Below are 22988 nucleotides of genomic sequence, written 5' to 3' on the forward strand. Positions count from 1 at the left end.
GAGGGAGACTGCGATCAGCATCCAGACGAGGCGGTGAGGAGTGCGGAGGATCCCGACCAGAGCCCAGCCGAGAGAGCAAGGTCCGAGGTGTCTATAGGCCCACCAGTTCCGACGTGCCTGTGACGTCACGAGTCGAGTCCAGTCCAGTCCGGTCCAGTCCAGACGAGTTTCCGAGGCCTTCCGTTCCGTGCTTCCCGGTGAGTACCGTTGCTGGGGACGCATCTAGACGGGTGCATTACTATGTATCCGGTCAAGACGGGTTTGGGTACACAGACCCGGTCTGCACTGTTTTAGCAGTGTATCTGTACTGTTTAGCAGTATATCAAGTAATTCGTGTCTTCAACGGTTCGATTTTGTTTTCGTTATAGAATTCATGTATAGTCAATATGTGTTCAAAATGTTTCTATGTGATTAATGTTGTGGTATGAGTGACTGTTTGATATACATTTCTGTGTTTCTGTGTAAAAAGTGTGTTCAAGTTCGAGTAAGTGTCAAGTGCCAGATATCAAGATGCCATTGTTTTCAAAGTTAAGACAGTTAGGAACTAGGAAAGGGATACTAGAGGAAGCGATTCCTGTCCCACCTAGGGACACTCCCGGAAATTTCATGTACCATAAGCACGGCTTAGATGCCATATTATATCTAGATGTATGGGTCGATTATACTAAGAACCTAGACGAGAAATATAGATGGCCCGTTACAGGGACATGGGATGCAGACTGCATCATGAGAGTAGAAGAAGCGCTATGGAAAAAGAAGGCCAGACAATCTCAGAAAGACGCCATAGAATTGTGGCGTAAAGAATCGCATAGACGTACAGAGAAAGAATTCAGAAAAGCAGAAAAACATAGAGAAGATTCAGATAAAGCCCGAGAAAACGTACTAGTTGAAGAAGGAATACGAGTTAAAGCAGAACAGATAGACCGACAACGAAACACTCTTGTGAATGGTATGTATCCTCTTTTGGCCGAGGGTTTACCTAAGGCCACTCCGGAAATACCAAAAGATCTGCCCCCTCCATTGGTTCCGACTAAATTACGTCACAAGACCGCAGCAGACATTTTTATTTCTTCCTATTTAGACGATGTAGCTCCTACATATACTACTGCACCTGCCCATGTACCCGCACCACCTGTACCCGCTGACGGCCTCCTACCCCATGATCATCAGCCCCCAGGTCCGCAACAGCAGATCCCTCCAGGTCCGCTACCCGCACCCGCTCCCGTTGTCCCCCCTGGTATTCAACAACTGCATCCATTAAATCCTTTTGGGACTGGCGTGGTCCAGGACCCAACCCAGCTACAGCAGGTACCGACCCTACAGCCAGGTTATGCTCAAGACTCCGCTTCAGGAGGTGCTACAGGAGGTTATCAAACACCCCCACAGTTACACCGAGTGACAATGAGAGATCTAGCAAAGGCTCGGACACCGAAAGGCGCACCGGCCGAACAACTTAGAAGAGAACTTACAGACTGCAGATATGACCCACTGCCTGGTACGTCAGGATCCATGTTGTTAGCGTCCATACGTTTGAGACGCGTTACAGATTATTTGATATTACTACCAGAAATGTCAGAACATCTAGACAAATTGTATTATTTTATTAGAACAGGAGAAGGACCGGAGTCTATTGCTGAAGCCATGTCACGTCAGAAAGTTGAGACTAAAGGTTTAATAATGCGATTTTTGGTTAATTGTTTAATAAGAGAACAAGATCAGGCAGGTTTTCCGCAAAGTGAGATGAATAGACTGATTAGATGGAGCCAGAATATGTCGGAGGGTAAACATGATAAGGAGAACAGTGTACATCATATGGTTAGAAAGATCCGTAAAGAAATAATAGAAATACATGCCCAGCGAGCACCTGAAGAAGAACTTGAATTAGACGATCCAACTTCCTCGCAAGAGGAGGATGATATAGAGGATCTAGCAGAAACCTCGCAACAGTCAGACAAAGAGATGATAGCATATGTAGGTAAGGGAAGATACCTTAAGAAAACAATACGTCCAGAAAGCAAAAGACTTTTTCTCTCTGCTATATCAAATCCGAGTTCTCCTGAACATATGTTTCAGGCTACCGATAAAATACTTCAAGATCGAATGGGGTACCATGTACTCAATTCCATGGATGAACAAGAACTAGCCCGGTCCGCAGTACAATGGGCTAACAATTCTAGTACCTATAATGATGATACAGTAGCACAGACGTTTCTGAACCTTTCCCCTGATGAACAAAAATTAGCTGGTATATACATGATTCAGCATCTCATTACGTTGTTCAAAAGCCAACATTCTGATCCAGGTCCCTTACCGGATATATTAGTAGAACTGCTCTCGAATAGATGGAGAGGCCTAGGTACTGATTTAATTAAAGAAATTCTAGAACATAGACACAAATATAGTGCCTTCTTGAAACCACAGTTTATTTCAGCTCCACCACCCTCAGAAAGAAAAATGTTTTACTTCGACAGACAGAATCCCTTACGGGAAGTACATCCGGTCAGAAAAGACGATAACACACTAGAACGTGTATTCGTATACACACCCATCACTAAAATGGAATTATTGGAAATGAAGAAAATAGTGCCCAGTCATGATAAAGACCCTGCAGGTTTTCACCGAGAGATTAAAGATATTTTACTCATGGGCGATTACACGTATTCAGATATTATGAAAATGTTAAAAGTACTGTTGCCTGCTGGAATTTACGAGAAACTAAAGGAGAAAGAATGGGAGGTGGGAGACACAAAGATCGATTGGGCTGCATTAGAAGTCGAAGAAAATGGTCGTACCGCGGGTTTAGGCCTTGCGGATAAAGCTAAAGCATTACCAGGTTTATTAGTACAGGTTTTGCCTAGACTGTTAACAACTAAAAAGGAAGACTGGGACGCAATCTCAGCCTGTAAGCAGAAACACGATGAAGACACTAGTGATTTTTATTCTAGATTCGAGAAATGTTTTATTATTAATAGTGGCCTGAAAACAAGTAGCGAGTCATACCCACACCTCTTTGTATCAAAATTAGTCGAGAATTCCCTGCCTCAAGTTAAGAACCGTGTTTTGAAAGTAGAAAGTACATGGCAAGCAAATACGCCGTCTCAAATGTTACAAATGTTACAGTACCACCAGAATAGAATTAGGGAAGAACAAGATCACGAACAGAGACGTATGAAAGATACGAAAATGAAAATGTTAGTTGCTCAGTCAGTTCCAGCTGACGGTCAGAAAAGGGGTATGACACAGTCTAATAATACGGCGGCTCCCGTTAAAGGGACATGCAACTATTGTAAACCGCCAGGGCACTATGTGAATGAATGTACAGTTCTGAAATACAATATAGCAACAGGAAAGACTAAAGAGAGACCACGTCAGCCTAGACAGGACCAGGTCCAACACCAGGTTCAGCAACATATTCCACAGAACGTACAGCCTATGCCTGCTCCACAACAGACAGTACAGACAGTAGCGGTACCACATCCACAGCCCATTGCCGCGACACAGCAAGTTTCACAGCAGATGTACCAGTACGCACAATCTGATTACCCCGACTATCAGCGATACTCATGAAACAGCCTAGAGAGGGAGGTTGGCTTGCCTCTCATTGAAGTTCCTGTAGATCAAGAGGGTCCTTATGTACATAGTCAAGTATTAGGAAAAGATAGAAAGTTTTTGATTGACACAGGGGCAAGTCGAACAACAATAAGTCACGACGAGGTTCCAGGGGCACCCCTCTCAGGCTCACAGAATGTTTCCCTTGGATTTTCAGGACAGCCTATTGTTAATGAAGTATCGAAACCTGTTCCCCTAGCAGTTGGTCCATTGTCACGTACTACAGGCCTATTGCTCACGAAGTCATGTCCAGAAAACTTGTTAGGTATCAAGACACTGAAAGCCCTAGGAGCTGTAATATGTTGTTCTCCGGAAGGAGTTAGACTGTTTTTACGTGACTTTAAGGGTCACTATGTATTACGAGATTTTGATGTCAGATTGAAAAATGTACCAGAACATTTGTGGGCGCAAGGCCCAACTGATGTAGGTTGTATGCACATTACACCATACCGAGTTACACTCAAGCCAGGAGTTGTACTACCCCGAATCCGACAATACAAGTTACCACCCGATGCTGTAGTGGCTTTACTGGAAATCATTGAAGAGCTCATTGCACAGGGAGTGGTTGTAGAAACCGACTGCAATCTATGTAATTCCCCTATCATTCCGATTCTTAAACGTACTGACCCGAATGCACCTCCAGTTTATCAGTTGGTGATTGATTTACGAGAATTAAATAAATGCATTGTACCACAGTATCCTGTGGTCCCAGACATCTCATCATTATTGACTGCTATTGATTCAGAGGCAACGTTCCTTACTGTAATTAACCTCAAGAACGCCTTCTTCAGTGTCCCCATTGATCCGGAGAGCCAATACCTTTTCGGATTCTGTTTAAATGGCCGTAGCTTCAAATTTGCACGCGCACCTCAAGGATTCACAGAAAGCCCCAGCATCTACAGCCAAGCATTGAAAAGACAACTTGAGAGTATTCACATGCCAGTTAACACTGCCCTACTCCAGTACGTCAATGATCTGTTGATCACCGCCCGTAGCGAACCTGAATGTGAACAAGCATCACTGACGGTTTTGCATTTCTTGGCTGACAAGGGACACAAGGTGTCCCCTTCAAAGTTACAATTCTGTGTTCAGCAAGTGGTGTACCTTGGGCACTTGCTGTCCAAGAGGGGGAGACAGCCAACACCTGACCGCATTCAGTTAATTGCACACTTACCGCAACCCAAGACAAAAAAGGAAGTGCGGGCCTTCATTGGCCTCACCTCTTACTGCAGACAATGGATTCCCCAGTACGCATTTCTAGCCAAGCCACTTATACAGTTGACAACACAGGAGGCCGCGACTTCGACTGACCTCCCTTGGACTCAGGAACACACACAGGCTTTTGATGAATTAAAGAAAGCATTATGTCAAGCACCAGTTTTAGCAACACCATGTTACAACAAACCTTTTACACTTTTCGTTACAGAACGTGATGGCACAGCATTATCTGTCCTCACACAAGACCAAGCAGGTTCACATAAGCCGTGTGCTTATTTTTCGAGTACACTAGACCCAGTAGCCCAGGCCCTGCCTGCGTGCTTAAAATCAGTTGCAGCGACAGCCTTAGCAATCCGACAAAGTGATTCCATAGTGTTAGGACATCCCCTGACAGTACAAGTTCCACACTCTGTGGAAGTTCTTTTAAACAGAACCCAGACTCAACACTTGACTATAGCACGACTGACAGGTTATGAATTGACATTGTTCCAGCCACACATAGAAATCAGACGCTGCAATATACTCAATCCTGCCACATTGTTACCTTCGAACATAACAGATTCAGCTCCACATGACTGTATAGAGATCATTAATGCAGTAACAAAGCCCCGACGAGACTTGACAGATGTTGCACTGACTAACCCAGACCTGACAGTTTACGTGGATGGTTCATGCATGAGAACAAGCACAGGAGAATTAGTGGCCGCATATGCAGTGACCACTGAAACTGAAGTCAAAGAAACACACCGTATTGATACACTGTCTGCTCAAGCTGCAGAGCTCATTGCTCTGACTCGAGCCTGTATAGTAGCCAGGAACAGGAATGTTAACATATACACAGATTCACGTTATGCATTTGGAGTCGTACACGACTTCGGTGTACTCTGGCAGGAAAGAGGTTTCTTGACCTCTCACGGAGCCAAGATCCAGCATGGTCCCCTCATTCAAGCATTGTTAGAAGCAATACATTTGCCATCAGCTATAGCTATCATGAAGTGCAAAGCACATACTAAAGTTACAGATACTATTTCCCAGGGTAACGACCTGGCCGATCGAACCGCGAAACACACAGCTCTGACTCACACACATGCAGCTGATATGACAAAGACAATAGTTCCGACACCAATACATTGCATGACAGTTAAGGATCCCGCACTAGATGTAATTGACATACAGACACATGCTACTCCAGACGAAATAAAGAAATGGACTGAACTAGGAGGGATCCAGACAGACCAGGGATGGATGACGAAAGGAAAAGCCACATGGTTTCTCCCCGACTCTATGGTTCAAGTTATGATTAACACCGCACACAGTCCAGCACATTTAGGAGAAAAAGCCATGTTAGACAGTTTACAGAATCTCTGGTACAATAAACATTTACGAGCAGCAGCAAAACAGAAAGTGCGTACTTGCATGATCTGTTGTCAGTTCAACCCAGGTAAAAGCATTCCTGTAGAGCAAGGTGGATTCAATCCTCCCGATCACCCTTTTGAAGTCCTCCAGATGGATTATATCCAGATGGAACGATGTCGAGGATTCAAATATGTCCTCGTAGTTGTATGTGCACTTTCCCGTTGGACAGAAGCATATCCAGTCCCAGATTACACTGCTCCGACCACTGCCAAACAGTTGGTTTGTGAATTCTTCCCACGGTACGGTTTGCCTCGTGTCGTGTACTCAGATAATGGTCGGCCATTCTCGTCCGAGCTAATGAAGCAGGTATCACTCCTGCAAGGATATCAGTGGAAATTCCACTGCGTCCGACATCCCGAGGCAGAAGGCCTCGTGGAACGCCACAATCAGACACTGAAAACACGTCTTGCTAAGATTTGTGCCGAGAAAGGGGTAGACTGGATAGTCGCCTTGCCAGTTGCATTGTTTTACATGAGAATGGTTGCACACTCTAGAACAGGGCTATCCCCGTACGAGGTGGTCTTTGGTAGGCCACCAAATATGTGGGGGACGCCTCTGCCTCGTAAGATCACAGATGTTGACTGTAATATGCTGACAGATTACCTTGCCTCCTTGATGTCTGCACTACAATCTTGTCGTTCACAGGTGGCTGCAGCCTTTCCCGACAACACCGAGGTGAAGCCCCACGAGATCGTCCCTGGTGATCACGTCTTTATTCGGAATTTCGACAGGAGGAGTCCGCTGGAGCCCCGCTGGCAGGAGCCGAAGCTTGTTTTATTAACTACAAGGACAGCAGTGAAGGTGGAGGGCCGCAAGGGCTGGCTCCACTCGAGTCATATCAAGAAATACTATGGACTGCCGCCAAAGAGCAGACTCCCAGCCCTGCCCCATTCCAGAGACTGATACTAAACTCCCCCTGGTAGAGAAAACTCCTCAGCAGGAGTATCGAATGAAATTGAGGTCTTGCAAGTCAGACAGTTTAATTGTTTAAGTCCTCCCCTAGGTGAAGCGGTTAGACAGGTTCCTGACATGTACAAGTTAGACCCCAATAGAGAGAGAGATAGACAGAAACAGCTCAAGAAACGAGAATATTGTAAATCTCTCCGTAGTCACTGCATTGTGACATTATTGATTATGTTTTTTCTTACGATTATTGCTGCAAGTTTATTATTACACATGTACTTTCCTATTTCCATACATGCACATCTTTTTCCAAATAGCACTGTCGAGCATACTTTCAGTGAATTGCCCCCGCACGAGTTATCTTACCGGCTTGCTCTGCGCAACAATACTTTTATCAGTATGTTACATCATTCCCATCAGACTAGCAATGCTACCAATTGTTGGATATGTGGCCGACTCCATCCCTATCAGAAATACAAGGGAGTCCTGCCCCTCTTCCCGTATCCGTTCACACATAATGGTTGCTGTGGTGCCTAGTTTAGTTTAATAAATTCTTTAGATTCTGATTCCATAGTCTACCAAGGCGATTGGGTATGGGGAAATCTGAACACAGTTATGCATAAAGCATGTTACCCTAACAAGGAGGGTCTTCCACAAAGGACAGGGACCGATCTAGAAAATGAAGTTTATGGATTAGGTAATTATACACTTAACCTCATGATTCTGAATGTCCAGTCCGATACAGGACCAGACTTACCCTCTATGTCAGTGATACCAGTAAAAGGCGAATTATGTATCAGAAAGAATGGTTCAGTACACCTAGGTCATAGTAAATGTACTACTGTGATCGAATTCAGTGATAAAGGCAAGTCTACATTCAAAGCTACCCGCCATTCCTATTTCATTTGTGGTCATACAGCCTATATACGTTTGCCACTAGATTGGGATGGGACATGTTACATTGCATTCCTTCTGCCACCTGTTTTTCTAGCTCCACCTGATTATCATAAGAACTCCCGTCTAGTACCTAATAGACCCAAGAGAGAACTCCCGATTGTCGACTATACTGAAACGGCATGGGAACGATACATAGATTTCAATAAAGGTTTCTTTCCCTATTTAGGAGCTATCTTCAATAGCAAATCAATACGTCACTTGACCAGAACCCTTGAAGCAGTGGTAAATGAAACTACTTCCGCCCTAGGCAACTTAACAGAGGAACAGTCTGCTATGAGACTTGTTGTTCTTCAAAATCGTCTTGTTCTTGACGTCATCCTGGCCGATAGGGGCGGAGCCTGTAGAGTCATCGGATCGAGTTGCTGTGTTTTCATTCCAGAAAACGCACCGTCAGTATATAGAGCCATAACCCGTCTCCATAAAATTGCAAGTCAGATACACCAGAATCCAGGCACCTGGACTTGGTCCGGTTGGTACTGGAGCGTGTTATCAGCCTGGGGATGGAAAGTCCTATCCTTCCTCGGAATAGCCCTTCTCATAGTATTCAGTTGTTGCCTATGTATACAGTGTGGGCCAGCGATTTGCGGCTTGTGCGCCACATCATGTTTTCCTCATCCAAGTCCACGTTCTAAATCCCGCCTGAAAAAGGAAGAGCAAATGATGTTATATGAACAAATAGATGGACTAATGAAGATTGATATATCATGAAGGGTCCGTAGGGGACAAGGAGGGAATGAGGTAATATGAATTTTTATGGTCAATTGTGTCCCCTAACGTGAACCCCACCGTCTCCATGTACGAGCTTAAAGTGCATGTAACTTCCCTCCTCGACCAGTTATGAAGACGCAAATACATTTGCGTCCAACGTTAACATGTCCTCTTTCAGATCCACCATGAATGGATCGATAATTCAGTTCCTAAGTATGCCTTGCCAACGTCTTTTCATGGTGCACTTTCACGTTCTCCTAGCCCTGCAGAGCTAGGCCCTGATTTCTGCCATCGAGCCCTTTCTGCTCTCTGCCTCCTGAAAGCTGCAACGTGGGATACATCCCTAACCTCTGTCCTACTCTCTGCGTGGCGAGCGGTGCCCGGCTCGGCCTGCTTGCCTGCCAAAGACAGTATTTTGCCTTCAAGTTATCAGTATAGCCGAGCTCAGCTCCTCGAAAACACATTCCAGTCTAGCAGAATAGATAAACAATCCCCCGGCTGCAGAGCAAAGGGCCCGGCCTCTCTGTCTCCATGCAAGTAATTCATTGCTCCCGTTACCATGGTAGGCCCATGGCCCCTCGCATTACACGCAGACACGTAGTCACATATGCACGCATTAATAGTTAGTATAGAGTAGCCTCTGCCCAAGAGACCTTTCCTTCTAGATAATATAGTTCAGATATAATTTAGGAACGAGTCGATCTGACATGCCAGACTTCTGTCTCTTCCTTTAGTGCTAAATGTGAAGTCCCCTGCACCCTCCAGCCTCACGTCAGTCACACGTCATGCTGCTGCGCGCGCATCCTTGCTACAGATTTCTGCTGACATTGCAAGATTCCACTATGTATCCACCCACTTGTGACACTTTCATGTGACGTTTCTAGCACACACCTCTGTGTACGCCCTCGTGCACGCCTTTCTGTTACGCACATGTGTTCTTATCTCGTTTCTCTCAGCTGTTACGCCTTCTGTATCCATCACCATTATATGCATTGACTATATATATTGTACTCTGTTAATAAAGTATTGTCTATCCCTTCCTGATCCTTAATGGTGAAAGGAACATGATACCATGGTTCGAACCATTCCATTTTATGGAATAAAACCCTTATAACTCAGACACCACGGATTCTGCCTCTCATTTCCGAATGAGTTATTTTATTGAACTTTACTGCATAGAAATTCGGACGGTAAATATTTATTTACCACACAAGAATCAAGACAGGACACCCATTTCAGATAATACACTAACGTCTGGCATGCCTGACGGTGAACAGAAGAACAGTGCTGTTCCCAACCTGACAAGACAAAGAGAAACAACCTTACAGGTGGGAGCTCGGAAGAAGACCAGCACATCGTCCACTTCCGAAGGAGACCAATCGTCAATAGACCAAGAGTCACCAAGGAAGGCAGACTGCCACTGCCGAGCGGAGCCAGTAGCAGTCACACAACAAGAAAGAACCACGATAACTGCGGAACCGAATAATAAGCAGCCCACATGCAATGGATTGCATTCTCAAAAGTGCATTCCCGCAGCTAAGGATGTCTTGGTTAAGACACAGGAAAGATTGATCAAAGTCAGGACCACCAAGGATTCGACACTACTGATGTTTGAAGAACAAGCTGTCCGCCAACCCGTGTGGTGGATTGAAGAATTGCAAACACTGTGGAAATTAAGTTCATTTTGTTAAGAAGGGGGGAGATGTAGGATTGTATGAGGTAGTCTAGTGGTTGGGGAGGAGCTAAGAGGGAGGAGCAGGAACGGGAGGAGCCAGGGACAGGAACCGTGGCAGTTAGTGTAGGGACGGGGAGCAGAGCGGACGTGAGAATAAAGAGTTGGCCAAGTACCTGTGTGTCCGCGTGTTATTGTAGTAAGACACTACACATGATTGTCCCTTCTGACTTCAAAGCCCAACTATGTGTTCCACGTATTTTTAAACAAAAATGCCTCAGCACACAAGCATGATGGTCACTTGCACTGAGATGGGGTGAACAAATGCTACAGCTTACGATGCTGAGCTTGGTGCAGGGGTGCACACTATGAAAAGCCATGCATGAGGACCTTTCTCTGTTCCAACACTCTGCAAAGACTTAGTTCTGAGAAACAGTTAAGCTTGGTTTCTGTGCTCTTTCCAATCTTGTTACTTTTTGATTTTCTCAACCTTTCAATTATATGGGCCTCAGCCCTTGAAAAGCCCTAAAGAATGCCATTGTGAAGGCTGACATAAACAACATATGCTCGCAAGGTGATTGAGCATTTCCAGTGCAAGTCTCTGCAAGAAAGTGAGCTTTTGTTTGACAGGAGTGGAAGCCACTCACAGACAGCAGCCATAATCCTTTGTAGGTTAAACTACAAAAGTCACTAAATTAACCTGGGCTTAGCGCTATGGTAGCTTGGCAAAAAGCAGTCAGGTTTCACTTAGAGGGAATGTGTAAAGTATTTATGCAGCACACAAACAGTGAAAACACAACCCAAGAACAATCCCAAAACAAAAAAAAAATTGTGTAAATCTAAAAAAATAAAATGATACCAAAACAACAAAAATGCAATAAATAAAACTTGTTATAGCTCCTAAAAGTTCAAAGTACAGGTCTGGCTAGTCACAAGTTTAGGCCGACCACAATTAAGTAAGGGTCTACACAGGCTCCAAGTTAATCTTGTTAAAAATGTTACCTTTTTAAAGTCTGGCATAAAGAGTTCCATGTATGGTGGAGGAAGCTGCATGAAGCAGGGAGATTGTTGAGAAAGATCATCGCTGTAGGGTAAAGGGCTGGCTGGGTGTCCAACGGTTTAGTCAGCTATTGTGCATATGATCATGTGCACCAATATACCATTCCCATCAAGAATGGGTCTTCTATGTGCATTTTTGGGATGACTTTCTTATGTAGGTCTGTTTCCACATCAAGGCAATCTCATGTGGCCACCCAAATTTGGCCATGCGGGTGCCAGATTATCCATAAAAGAAACTAAAGATATATCACGAATGCTGGATGGGGCTGTACAATTCCTCCTCCTTAGGCTGAAACAAATCTTTGCACATACCGTAGCAAACTTCTGTCATATGGTGTATGTAAGAAATTGGATTATTAGTTGACAGAGGTGGAGGCCCCACTCAAAAATGAAACGCAATCTTTGTCAAGGTAAACCACAAAATTCACTAAATTAACCTTTGCTCAACAATCTGTTAACTTGTGAAATAACAGTCAGGCTTAACTTAGAGGCAACATGCTCAGTATTTATGCAGCACACACACAGTAATAACGGACAAATACAACATGGAAAAACTTCCTAGACCCAATTTAGAAACATAGAGTAAATTTTAATAAATAAAATAAAACCAAAAAGATCAAAACCAATCACTCGCGGTTATCTGGTCGAGCGAGACTAGTGAAACATCACAAGTTCACACTGACCTAGATTGAACGTGGATCAACTAAAGGGACTAGGCTAGTCTCTCTGAAGAGTTATTCTCAAGTCGGTCAAGTGTTGTTTGCGCTGGTGATAATAATAATGATTACAACACAGATTGAAACTTGGACGTTTGAATTCAAGCTTGCATAAAAGCAGTGCATTTTTGGACATGTAGTGGGCTGTACAGAAATTTGCATTGGTTTACTGACGGCCTAGTTGAGCGGGAAATAGGTTGAACTACGAACCAATCAGGAGGAAAAATAGGAAGAAACGATGCACTTTAAAAACAGGGGTGGGAGTACGTGAGGAAACAATTATGTTACGGAACAGAAGATGAGGCTGACTGCTTTTTAAAATGAGAGACAGGTACGAACAACGTTCGCTAGTGACAGCGTGTGTAGAGCAATCTATTAAGAATGGCCTTTTGGATAACTGTAGAGTACATCTAAGATATGAGAATGACTGATCTAACTGACTTATACTAGATCTTAAAAGGCAGGGGAAGGTGGTGAGGAGAGGAATGTCACATTGATGCTTTACGGTAAAGTAAAAAGCAGGAGGTTTGAGTGCTTGATTGATTGAGTGGATGCAGACAGAGGAATGACCTTTTCAAGGTGAGAGAATGCAATGCGTGTTTGAGGATTGAGATGGATGTTATTTTGTTTGCAGATGATTAATGGGGACTGGTAAGGAAAGGCAGAGAACTTACACATAATTAGAGAGACTGGATGGTAGAAGGGATACTAGATTGAAGTAAAAGGGATGGACAGAGAGGGGGAGGAATAATGTTGTTGAATGTGTGATGAATGTAGATTAGTGGCAAAAAGGGTGAGAAAAGTCTTAACGTACAGATTGGTTTGACAAATTAATGGAGGGTCATCATTAATACCACTTTTTTAAGGGGCTAATGTGGGGACATGAGTAAAATGCACTGCAACATCGTACTTTTAGAAAGTAATGCATCAAAAACATGTATTTTCTTTAAATGCCTTTTTTTAAATGTTGAAAGAGGATTTAAGCGATACTGGTTTGAATATTGATATGTATTCTTGTATCATTTGCAGTGACCACTGATGAAGGGCACCAGTTGCCCGAAATGCATTGGGCTATTAATAAAAACACTGTCTTGGACAATTTTGTGTCTATCATATTCTTGGAACAGAGGTCCGGAGGGCCCAACTTGAATATAAGAAACATGAAAATTGGCATACCATTCCGCTTGTGGATATTTGAAAACAAAAGTTGGATTAAGAGGAATAGTTAAAAATAGGATTACTTTGAGTACTGGGATTAATTTGGAATATAATATAGCCACATAGGCGCCTCAGCTGTGCAATTGGTAGGGGCGTTAATGACGCCCCAGTTCATGTTCTATTTTGTACCCTGGTGCTAATCGGGCATGGCACACAACCAATTTGCACGCATTCTGATTATTAAAGGACAAACATGGATAGAGTATTAAAATGATGTGTATCCTGCCCCATTGTGAATGTTTGCGCTGGTGAGGCCGCGAGGAGGCTGTTGTCACGAGGAAAGGTTGAGCATTGTAGATGGTGATTGCTACAGCATTGCTGGAATATCGTGTTGGTTCATCATTACAGATGTTCACTGTCAGCACGTAGTGCAGGTCTCGAATTGCCAGGCATCGAAGATGGTCTTTGTTGGCTCGAAGAACAGGTCAAGCTGGAAGTTCACATTAGCAGTCCAAATGGATGGTGGATTCTTAGTGTGAATAAATCACTTCACAGTCAAGATGAATCCAAAACTCTGGTATCATCACCTTTTCTTCAGGAAAAGATATCAATGATGACACGGAAGGGTCCAGGACTTGGGGGTGGCACATCCTTGCGATCAGGACTCACTCCGGCAAAGGCAAAAAGCAGGGCTGAGGCAGGGCTCATACAGGTCCAGACAGGTGCATTTGGTGCTGGTCAGTTGGCAGATGCAAAAATGCCTTGGATGCTTGTTGTTTCCCTGTAGCTCACACAGGAGGTCTGCTCACTGACCTTGGAGTCAAGCTGGGTAGCCTGGGTTCAGGGCCGGAATGGGAACCACAACCAGCCCTGGCAAAGTGCTCGGCCGGCCCCCCCTCCCCACTCTGGGGGTGCTGGAGGTGCAGCCGAGCTCTTTGCCGGGGCCGGTTTTTGGACGACTTTGGAACAGGGTCGATTTTGCAGCTATTCTGCAAAACCTGCCCTGTAACAAAATCGGCCCCCAGGGACTCAATACCGGCCCCCACCCGTGCGGCTCACCGGGGGATTGCCCGGTGCCCGCTATGGCCAGACCGGGCCTGCCTGGGTTCAAGGCAAACAGGTCTACATGTTTCTTTAACCCCATCGACACTGGGCTAATTCCCCCGTGGCGCGGGGGGCCGGGCGTGGCACCGCGGTGCTGATGACAAGCTCAGCTCGTCATTCAGCACGGTAGCGCTGTGCTGATAACGAGCTGAGTTTGTCACGGCCACGCCCGCTCAATGGAACGCCCAGCACAGCGGGGTAATTATCCCCACATGGGCGTTCCACGGAGGTCATGACGAGCTCAGCTTGTCATCAGCACAGCGCCACCGTGCTGCATGACGAGCTCAGCTCGTCATGAGCACGCAAGAGGTTAATCAGCAGGGCAGTCCTTCTTCCTCAGACAGCAGGGCAGTTCTTCTTCTGAATCTTGCACAGGTCCAGGAGTGTTCTGAGGTCAGGTTCTAATGGTCCCAATTTTATACCTGGTGCCAAATTTTGCATGAGAGAATTCCCAGAACTACCTCCGAAGCGGATGCTGGTCAATTTTAACACTTCCCCTGGGTTTGGCTCCAAACTGCCTAGGATGACAATGGCAAGAGTGGCCATGGTGTCATTTTGAGTTTGGTGCAGGCAGAGCCCTTTTCAGTGCAATCAGGGCAGGGTACAGATCTGCACCAGCCTCAGATATCCCTCCTCTCACACCTAGGCTTCCTTTGGCTCCCAATCTGAAGTTAGCACTTATTAACGTAATAAGGTAACCCAGTGTTAAGTTGTGGGAGAGATAGGTCTTCCAACAGTTATAAATGACTTTAGGAGCTTTTCTCTATTAGAAAATGAAAACCTAAACACACATGTCCTACTTTTCAAATTCCATGCACTCCGTCCTATGCGCCTTCAAGGCCTACCTTAGAGGGGACTTACAAGAAATAAAATGGACGGTATAGACCTAGAAAAAGGTTTATTTTGCCAGGTAGAAATGACAGTTTAAAACTGAACCACAGGCTGCAGTGGCAGGCAGGAAACTTGTCTTTTGTTTTGAAAGGCTAATTAGTGGGTCCTACTATGAGTGCTGCATTCCACAAGTAGCATTTAAATGACAAGCTCTGTGTATATGTAATACAGTATACAAAGGACATATGAGTAAATTCAATGTACAAAGCAGGTGTTGGCTAATTTTACAATGTTTTCAAGAGAGAGCCAAACGCATACTGTCAGGGTTCTCCTGGCTTTGATGGGAAGTATTAACCAGCTATATGACCGCCCATCTAAATTCTGCAGGCAGACATACCGAAAATTCTCCAACACTCCTTACTCTAATGGCCTTCTGGGAAGTTTGGACTTGGTGGAGATGGAGTAGTCTCTGCTGTTGCCATACTCGGGTCCATTCACTTTGAAAATTTGCAGGAGGACCATTATGTGAGTGAGAAGGGTAAACCATTGCCGTTGCTATAGGGTACCCTTTCTGCCAACATAAAAAATGGGGCCTTAGTCTTTTCCATGGAGAACATCCTCATTAACAGGCACATCAGTGGGTCAAGGTGCCAGCTGGATCCAAATATGAGCTTGTTGATATTGGCTGACTGAAGTGCAGGACCTCAGTGGGAGCCTCTGCATTGGCAAGAGGTTTGGGGCTCTCAATGTCAAAAACACCAAGCAGGAAAAGTCTGAAGATAAGGCTCAGGAAGGTGTTGCTGTGGTCGGGGTGTTGCTAGGCATTGGTCCTAGTGAAGTTCTCTATGTCAGACTCAAAAACTTTATTGCACGTCACCCAGACCATTCTATCAGGAGGGGGCCACACCATCTCCCAGCCAAGTCCCTTTTGTTCGCCTTCCTAGGAGCTATTCACATCTCTCAGCAGACTGCCAGGTGACAGTTGGGTATTAACTTTGAAAAGGCTACTATTAGCTTCACACAGGATAATGGGAACTCTCTAAAAGTGGCATTTTCAAAATAGTAATTTAAAATCAGATTGGAGCACCAGATGGACTTAAAATTCCTATTAATTTAGGTCCTTAAACCATAGTTTAGCTATTCCAATGCTGAAATGTTGCTTCTATTCTATGGGAGACCCAGTCTTGCCTCAGTGAAAAATTTTACTTTTGAGATTTTTCCCTAGCAGGCTAAGTAAAACTTAACAGCACATATCCTATTTTTGATGCCATGCATCCTGCCCAATAAGCATTTTGAATCATTTTTTGTCCAGTCTAAAAAAAACATTTTCTGATGAAAAACGATGACTCCTGATCCTACGAACTTTCTCCAGTTGGTCAGTAATGGTGATTTTTTGAATGTTTATTCTTTTGGCTGTACATGACTACTGGATAGGAAATATCACTTTTGGAACTAAAATAAGTGTAATTAGAGTCACTTTCCTGCCCGAAATCAGGCAAAATTTAAGGTTCTAAATAGGAGGAAAAGTCTGTAAAAATGGCAATTTTGGTCACTGCGAGGCCTTAAATAGTAGTTATTCAACATGAGGAGCGATACAATTGACATTTTGAATAATTTTTTGTATAGTACAAAAAATCTATTTCCTGATGAAAAATGATGACCCCAGACTAGGAATTTTCTCCAAATGGTCAGTAATGGTGATTTTTTTAATGTTTAATTATTTGACTGTAAATGACTGTTGTATGGGAATTATCACTGTTGGAACTGAAAAAAGTGTGTTTAGAGTCATTTTCATGCCCCAAATCAGACAAATTTCAAGCTTCTTAGTAGGAGGAAAAGTCTGTAAAAATAAAAAAATTTGGTCACTGGGAGAGTGGTTATTCAACATGAGGCGCGATCCAATTGACATTTTGAATCTTTTTTTTGTATTGTCCTAAAAATGCATTTTCTGATGAAAAATGATGACCCCTGGCCTTGGAACTTTATCCAGGTAGTCAGTAATGGTGATTTTTTTGAATGTTTAATTTTTTGACTATAAGTGACTTCTGGAAAGGAATTATCACTTTTGGAACAAAAATAAGTATGTTTAGAGTCATTTTCCTGCTTGAAATCAGGCAAAATACAAGGCTCTGAATAGGAGGAAAATAAAAATAAAATGGCAATTTTGCTCACTGTGAGGCCAAAAAAGTGGGTGCTGAACATTAGGAGCGATCCAATTGACATTTTGAATAATTTTTTGTACAGTACAAAAAATAGATTTTCTGATGAAAACAGAAAACCCCGGACCCTACAAACTTTTTCCACTTGGTCAGTAATGGTGATTTTTTTAATGTTTAATCTTTTGACTGTAAATGACTGTTGGATATTTATTATCATTTTTTAAACTAAAGTACGTTTGTTCAGAGTCAATTTCTGAGTAAATCGAGCAGAATACAAGATTCTGAGTAGGAGGAAAAGTCTGTAAAACTGGTAATTGTGGTCACTGTGAGGGCTTAAAAAGTGTTTATTCAACATAAGACACGATCCAATTGACATTTTGAATCATTTCTTGTACAGTGCAAAAAATCTATTTTCTGATGAAAAACGATTACCCAGGACTTTATGAATTTTCTCCAGATGGTCAGTAATGATGATTTTTTTAATGTTTAATTATTCGACTATAAATGACTGTTGGGTGGGAATTATCACTTTTGGAACTAAAATAAGTGTGTTTAGAGTCATTTTCATGCCTGAAATCAGGCAAAATACAAACTTCTGAATAGGAGCAAAAGTGTCTAAAAATGCACATTTTCATTTTTTTTTCAGTCCAAAAAATCAATTTCTGATGAAAAAAATGATGACCCGGGGCCTTCCAAACTTTCTCCAGATGGTTAGTGAAGGTGATTTTTCGAATGTTTTATCTTTTCACTGTAGGGAAATCAAAAGAGGGGAAGAAGAGGTGGTGCTGTGTGGCACCGAGGTGGGCACGTCCTCCTCTTGCGAAAGTAACTGCAATCAGAAAGGTCCACCTCAAAGAGGGTTAGTGTGTATCCTGTTGACTATGGAGTACACACACTTTATTAAAATACCCCTCACACACCAAAAGGGCCCTTGGTGTCATGCTTCATCGTCGGGGTCTTCCTGCCCGGCTGCCGGACGGGGCAGTGCTGCGACAAGCGACTACGCTGGAGAACCTTTTTAAATGTGGGTGCTATGTGAGTGAATTTGAGAGAGTGTCAGTGGGGTCAGGGGTGATAAAAAAAGTGATGTTAAAAAATACCTGGCCTAGTGATAGAAAAAACTATTTAATAAGCACTGGCTGGTATTGTTAAAAAAAATGTGGTATCGGAAAGGGTAAGCGGGTTAATGGGCTTAATTTCCTGTGCGGGTCAACATGTTTCGGGGCACCATGCCCCTTCGTCAGGACCGGGGTAAGAGATCCCCCTGTCACTCACTAATGTATCGCCACAATAGGGTGTATGTACAAAAAAGTGTAGAAAAGATCAATGTTTATGGATATACAATTTATATTTTAATACACATCCCTTGCTAAATACTAAGATACTGATGTAGTATGCTTATTAGGGTGAGGAACAGTGCCTCATGAGCCAACATTAGACCGAAGGGTATTTGAGGGTCCAATCAACCCCCTGCCTCGTTGTGCTTCCTCCTCCGTCCGTGGCTTCCGTGGTAGTCACTTTTTTATCACCCCTGACCCCACTGACACTCACTCAAATTCACTCACATAGCACCCACATTTAAAAAGGTGCTCCAGCGTAGTCGCTTGTCGCAGCACTGCCCCGTCCGGCAGCCGGGCGGGAAGACCCCGATGATGAAGCATGACAAAAAGTGGTTATTCAACATGAGGTGTGATAAAAATTACATTTTGAATCATTTTTTGTCCAGTCCAAAAAATCAATGTTCCTTTTTTTTTTTTAACCTCATCACTGCTAGACATATTCCCCTCCGGTGCTGAACTATAATGATAATGGCTGTGGTCATGACGGAATGGTTCCGTCATCAGCACAGCTCCACTGTGCCTCATGACGGAACCGTTCCGTCATGAGCATCGAAGGGGTTAATTGTTTTTATTGACAACATGAGGAGATAACAATAAACAAATACATAGCATCAATATTAACAACGAAATATAGTTTTCTAGAACTCAATAGATAGGAAAAAAACCAAAATCTTTTTAGCAATATATGAGTGTCCAAGATTTTTAAAAAAAATAAATGAACCCCAGATTTTTTTAAGTTTACATAATGAGCGAATTCACCTCATTTTAGCTAGTGCAAATTCCACATCATATGTTTCCTTAACCAGTCCCCACCACTCCAGAACTAGCGGTGGACCCCGTGATATCCAGACCCGAGCTATTGTCAGTCTGGCACAAGCCAATAAGATAGTTTTTGGATCTTTCTGGCTAGAATTCCTATTCTGCCCACCCAACATTACATCCAATACTGTAAGTGATATAGATTTCCCAAGTTTCTGAGACAGAATTTGAGCAACCCTTCGCCAGAACTCTGCTAGTTCCGTACAGAGAAAAAACATATCTTTCAGGTCGGCTGCCAATAGATCACACTTTGGACACTTTGTCCGGTCACTAGTAGAATTATTTGGAGACCATTTATACTTTCAGAAGTATAATATAATGAACATATTGTTCTATACTGCTGCAGTCTCAGATTAGAAGAATGTACCGACCTACAGATACTGCTGAGTGCTGACGATATAGTGTTATCTGTGATAGTGGTCCCCATTCTTTGACTCCAGCACTCAGCTAATCTCGCACAATCGTCCTCCTTATATGAGTTAAAACTTTTATATCCAGTGCTGATCAATGATTTATCCTTGACCGCATATAAACAATTCCATATATCAGAATCCAGAACAGCTGTAAGATTCATACTACGTATAAAATAATCGTGAATTTGATAGTACTTAAACCGCATGCTTTCTGAGAGATTATATAAGATCTTCAGTCTTTCAAATGTCAGACACCCGCTAAACTCATACAGATCCCCCCGATTTTTTATGCCTGAACTAGATCATCGCTTACCCACCCCATCATGGAAGACTTCTGGGAGGACTGGATTATCCCACAAAAGAAGTTTAGGATGATAAAGCGATGTCTTGCACTTATTAAGAATAGCACACCAAATAATTACGCTATCCTGCGCGGTCTTAAATTTGACCCGCTTATAGTAGTTTGGGTCGTTAGTTCTGTACAGAAACATATTAGAATCTTCCCCCAGCATAAATACATGGAAAAAATTATTACTAGGGTTTAGTAGACTGCGAAGATGCCCAAGAGAAGCTGACCAAAAATATAATTTGAAATCTGGGAAATCAAGTCCCCCCTGATTAAATGAAACTTTAATAAATCGATTGCTCAACGCGCTTTTTTATGGGAAACATCCTTTACAACGTAACTGATACAAGCGGTACAGTTACCACGCAGCTTTAACAATGAAAGTTGCTGGAGGGCGCTCTAGGATAGGGGATAGTTTAATTTACTACCCAACACCTTCCCTACTATCCACGGGGACTGGTGTTGGAACAGTAAATTAAAATATTCACTATCAGCGCCCCCCAAAGCAAGTTGTTGTAATGACTTGCGTTTTTAAAACTGCGTCGTAAACGGACGTGTTGTAAAGGTACGTGTTGTACCGTCATACATCCCTTTTTTATAGCCCCAAATTAAACTGCTAAAAATCCCATCTAGACGTTTAAAAAAGGAATTATTAACACGCAAAGGGATGGCCCAGAAAAAATAAAGAAATTTATCAAAATCTTCATTTTTATTAGATTTATCCGCCCGCTTATACATAGAGGCACCTTATACCACTTTTTTAGTGAAATAACTGTTTCTTTCAGTAATACCTCATAGTTTAACGCAACTATCTCATCTATTTTTGCAGAAACTATAACCCATAAGTAAGTAGCAACCCTACAGCCTCCCTGTATTGGAGCCATAGACTTATAGTTCATCAATACTTGAGTTTTATTGGTATTCAGTTTTTAGCCTGAGATAGCCCCAAATCTCCTTGCCTCCAGAAGTATCCCCTTCATTGCTTCCCCAACAATGCTGAGTATATTACAATGTCGTCTGTATATAAAGGGATTTTGGGAGAATTCGAGCCAGAGACAAAGAGGATTATTCGGGGTTGGTTTTGCAGAGCCTACATAAATGGTTCCAGAGATAGTGCAAATAATAAAGGTGACAGAGGGCACCCTTGACGAGTGCCACAAGATATAAAAAACTTAGACCCATATCGTTCATAAACACGGACGCAAAAATATTTGCTAAAATTTTGGCGACTCGTCTGGCACCGATAATGCCTGGCCTGGTGTCCCCTAAGGAACATGGGTTCATCTTAGGAAGGGATACCACGGCCCATGTAAATATGGCTGTGACAGCATTTGATGTTGCTAGGACTAAGTCAACCCCACTCGGTATGATATTATTAGACGCTGAAAAAGCTTTTGACCGAGTGGGGTGGGTTTCCCTTTGGGCTACATTATCAGCATGTGGATTTAAAGGCCAGTTCTTACAATGGATACAAGCTGTATATGACCATCCTAGCGCCAAAGTCAGCTATGCGGGGTTGCAATCTTCTACGTTTTTAATATCTCATTGCACTCTTCAAGGGTGCCCTATGTCACCTTTATTATTTGCACCATCAATGGAACCATTTTTGCCGGCTCTGTAAAACCAACCAAAAAATCTATTTTTCAATTAAAACAATGACCACTGACCTGAGGAACCTTCTCTAAGTGGTCAGTAATGGTGATTTTGTTTGTGTTTATTCTTTGACTGTAAAGACTGTCAGATGTGAATTATCACTTTTGGAAATTAAATAATTGTGTTTAGAGTCATTTTCATGCTTGTAATCTGGCAAAATCAAGGACTTTTCCTCCTAATTGTGTGTAGGAGGAAAATAATAAAAATGTAAATTTTGGTAACTGGGAGGCCTTATAAAGGTGTTTTTTAACATGAAGTGTGATACAATTGTCATTTTTATTCATGTTTTGTACAGTCCAAATAATCAAGCTTCTTTTGAAAAATGATGACCCCGGACCTGAGGTACCTATTCCAAGTGGTCAGTAATGGTAATTTTTGAGTGTTTCATCTTTTGACTTTAAATGACTGTCAGATGTGAATCATCATTTTTGGAAACACATTTGTGTGTTTTGTGTAATTTTCATGCTTGAAATCTGGCAAAATACAAGCTCTTGAGTAGGAGGAAAAGTTTATAAAAATTGCAATTTTGGACCCCAAGAGGCCTCAAAAAGTGGATATTTAATATGAGACGCAATGCATTTTCGGATAATTTTTTGACAGTCCAAAAATTCAATTTTCTGATGAAAAACAATGACCCAGGACCTGAGGAACAATCTCTAAGTGTTCAGTAATGGTTATTTTTTAGTGTTTAATCTTTGACTGTAAATGACTGTCATATACAAATCATCACTTTTCGAAGTAAAATAAGTGTATTTAGAGTCATTTTCATGTTTGAAATTGGGCCAAATACAAGCTCTTGAGTAGGAGGAATAGTCTATAAAAATGGCAAATTTGCTCACTAGGAGGCCTTAAAAAGGGGATATTTAACATGAGATGCAATACAATTGACATTTTGAATCATTTTTTG

The sequence above is a fragment of the Lissotriton vulgaris genome, chromosome 5, assembly GCF_964263255.1.
Source record: "Lissotriton vulgaris chromosome 5, aLisVul1.2, whole genome shotgun sequence".
NCBI lineage: Eukaryota > Metazoa > Chordata > Amphibia > Caudata > Salamandridae > Lissotriton > Lissotriton vulgaris.